Source organism: Rhinopithecus roxellana, chromosome 16 (genome assembly GCF_007565055.1).
Source record: "Rhinopithecus roxellana isolate Shanxi Qingling chromosome 16, ASM756505v1, whole genome shotgun sequence".
Taxonomy (NCBI): domain Eukaryota; kingdom Metazoa; phylum Chordata; class Mammalia; order Primates; family Cercopithecidae; genus Rhinopithecus; species Rhinopithecus roxellana.
This window is the reverse complement of record NC_044564.1, coordinates 96,243,512-96,247,218: the sequence shown is the minus strand read 5'-3', so window position 1 is coordinate 96,247,218 and position 3,707 is coordinate 96,243,512. Positions and strand designations below refer to the sequence as shown.

Genomic DNA, 3,707 nt, shown 5'->3' with positions numbered 1-3,707 from the left:
ACACACATCACAAAGCAGTTTCTCAGGAAGCTTCTTTGTGCTTTTCCTCTGAGGAAATTGCTTTTGTCACATAGACTTTAATGAACTCCCTACTATCCTATTGCAGATTCCACGAAAACAGTGTCACCAAACTGGGCAATGAAAAGAACGGTGGGACGGGGCGGAGCAAGATGGCCGAATAGGAACAGCTCCAGTCTCCAACTCCCAGTGCGAGCGACACAGAAGACCGGTGATTTCTGCATTTTCAACTGAGGTACTGGGGTCACCTCACTAGGGAGTGCCAGACAATCGGTGCTGGTCAGCTGCTGCAGCCTGACCAGCAAGAGCTGAAGCAGGGTGAGGAATCGCCTCACCTGGGAAGCGCAAGGGGGAAGGGAATCCCTTTTCCTAGCCAGGGGAACTGAGACACACAACACCTTGAAAATCGGGTAGCTCCCACCCCAATATTGCGCTTTAAGCAAACGGGCACACCAGGAGAATATATCCCACACCTGGCCGGGAGGGTCCCACGCCCATGGAGCCTCCCTCACAGGTAACACAGCAGTCTGTGGCGATCTAACCGCAAGGCAGCAGTGAGGCTGGGGGAGGGGCGCCTGCCATTGCTGAGGCTTAAGTAGGTAAACAAAGCCGTTGGGAAGCTCGAACTGGGTGGAGCTCACAGCAGATCAAGGAAACCTGCCTCTCTCTATAGACTCCACCTCTGGGGAAAGGGCACAGCTAAAAAAACAACAGGGGGTGCAGCACAGGCCTGAGCAAACGTGAAAAACTCTGTCTGACAGCTTTGAAGAGAGCAGTGGATCTCCCAACACGGAGGTTGAGATCTGAGAATGGACAGACTGCTCAAGTGGGTCCCTGACCCCTGAGTAGCCTAACTGGGAGACATCCCCCACTAGGGGCAGTCTGACACCCCACACATCACAGGGTGGAGTACACCCCTGAGAGGAAGATTCCAAAGGAAGAATCAGACAGGTACACTCGCTGTTCAGCAATATTCTATCTTCTGCAACCTCTGCTGCTGATACCCAGGCAAACAGGGTCTGAAGGGGACCTCAAGCAATCTCCAACAGACCTATAGCTGAGGGTCCTGACTGTCAGAAGGAAAACTATCAAACAGGAAGGACACCTATACCAAAACCCCATCAGTACGTCACCATCATCAAAGACCAGAGACAGATAAAACCACAAAGATGGGGAAAAAGCAGGGCAGAAAAGCTGGAAATTCAAAAAATAAGAGCACATCTCCCCTTGCAAAGGAGCGCAGCCCATCGCCAGCAACGGATTGAAGCTGGTCAGAGAATGACTTTGACGAGAGGAGAGAAGAAGGCTTCAGTCTATCAAACTTCTCAGAGCTAAAGGAGGAATTATGTACCCAGTGCAAAGAAACTAAAAATCTTGAAAAAAGAGTGGAAGAATTGACAGCTAGAATAATTAATGCAAAGAAGGTCATAAACGAAAGGACAGAGATGAAAACCATGACACGAGAAATAGGTGACAAATGCACAAGCTTCAGTAACCGACTCGATCAACTGGAAGAAAGAGTATCAGCGATTGAGGATCAAATGAATGAAATGAAGTGAGAAGAGAAATCTAAAGAAAAAAGAAGAAAAAGAAATGAACAAAGCCTGCAAGAAGTATGGGATTATGTAAAAACACCAAATCTATGTCTGATTGGGGTGCCTGAAAGTGAGGGGGAAAATGGAACCAAGTTGGAAAACACTCTTCAGGATATCATCCAGGAGAACTTCCCCAACCTAGTAGGGCAGGCCAACATTCAAATTCAGGAAATACAGAGAACGCCACAAAGATACTCCTCCAGAAGAGCAACTCCAAGACACATCATTGCCAGATTCACCAAAGTTAAAATGAAGGAAAAAATCTTAAGGGCAGCCAGAGAGAAAGGTTTGGTTACCCACAAAGGGAAGCCCATCAGACTAACAGCAGATCTCTCGGCAGAAACTCTACAAGCCAGAAGAGAGTGGGGGCCAATATTCAACGTTCTTAAAGAAAAGAATTGAGCTTCCCGAGTCAGCGGCTCCCGGGCCGCGCCTAGCTGCGTGCCATGGCCGGGTTGCTGGTGTTGCTGGTCCCGGCAGGCAGGATGGGCGCCCGGGTCCGGCCTCGCGCCACCTGGCTCCTGGGCGCCACCGCCCCCTGCTCCCCGCCGCCCCTGGCCCTGGCCCTGCTCCCGCCCAGGCCAGACGCCCGGCTGCTCCACACGGCGCGCGGGGGCTGCCGCGGCCGCCAGGATCCCAGCCAGGCCACAGAGACAACAGGCAGCAGCGTCAGTTGCACAGAGGAGAAAAAGCAAAGCAAGTCACAGCAACTGAAAAAGATTTTTCAAGAGTATGGCACTGTCGGCGTGTCGCTGCACATTGGAATCTCATTAATCTCCTTGGGCATATTTTACATGGTTGTGTCAAGTGGTGTGGACATGTCTGCAGTCCTGCTGAAACTCGGATTTAAAGAGTCCCTGGTACAGTCAAAAATGGCAGCAGGCACAAGTACCTTTGTGGTGGCCTATGCAATCCACAAGCTGTTTGCGCCAGTGAGAATCAGCATGACGCTAGTCTCTGTGCCCTTGATTGTCAGATATTTTCGAAAAGTGGGATTCTTTAAACCTCCAGCTGCAAAACCTTAATGAACTCTTCAGTCGTACACACTGAAAACCTATTTCTTCTAAATTACACAATTTGGACTGGTTTTAGGGTTATAGGGTTTCTTTTGGAGAGGTAGGGGGCTAATTGCTATGTTCTCATGGATAAACTTTGCCAGCAAAAATCAGGCTTTTGAACAATTTTAATTTTTTGCCTCATAAATTTTGTGAATGCTATTCATTATAGGGCTTGTATATATAATCTAAAATGTCAGCAAGACATCACAGATGGGTTAACATCTCAAAACAAAATAGCCTACAAATGTTCCTTGTGGGAGATTTTGGCGAGGGTCTGTCTGTAAAAGCTCCAGGGGGTTAATCTTGGCTCAGTTTCCTAAAAAGCAATGATTAATTTAACTGGCTTTTAAATATCCCCTTCCGCTGATATTTGTTTTCAGCTGCCTACAGTTTAATATGCAGTGTTCTGCAAAACAGCTGCCAGTGCTACGATTAATGAAGCAAAACTTAATATGTAATCACAATCTAAATTAGCATCAATACTTTGACATTCATTCTATTTGTTTTTGGGGGAAGAAGAGTATTTCTGGTGTGTTTCATTGATCCCCAAACACCTTCCAATCTGGACATGATGGGGTTGATTCCAGATGGTTTTTCTGAAATTTCATTAAAGTAGGTTGGCATCATTTGTATCTATTTAGGTAAAATATGAAAACTCTGCCCAGTAGCAGGGGCATCACTTGGTTCCTGATGCCCATGTTCCAGAGGAATTTGGATACCACACAGAAACAGCTAAGACAATCTTAGCTTTTCTTAGACAATCTTTATCTCAAACTTCAGTCATTCCAGAATTGTCATGATGTTTACACTGTCTTATTGAGTTAAAAATCCTGTTCAAGAAAAAAAAAAACATTTTGTATCACTTCCTAAAAAGGAATATTCGTGGCACTTGTCACAAATGGAAGGCAACTATGAGACTATGCAAGCCAGGGAGGGGCTTGTATTACACGGCAGGTGTACTTAGTCTACTGAGCCAGCTTTACCCAATGAAGGGCATGTATGTTAGAGAGATTAGCTAAGAGTAGAAATTCAAGCA

The 3,707-nt window shown here is 46.7% G+C and overlaps 1 pseudogene across 1 annotated transcript; it reads left to right on the top strand.

Annotated features, from left to right (window-relative positions):
* Positions 1-2,021: 2,021 nt before the first annotated feature.
* LOC104659299 lies at positions 2,022-3,707 on the top strand (annotated as a pseudogene). The gene has a single exon (XR_004054091.1). The product of XR_004054091.1 is annotated as a protein FAM210B, mitochondrial pseudogene (transcript).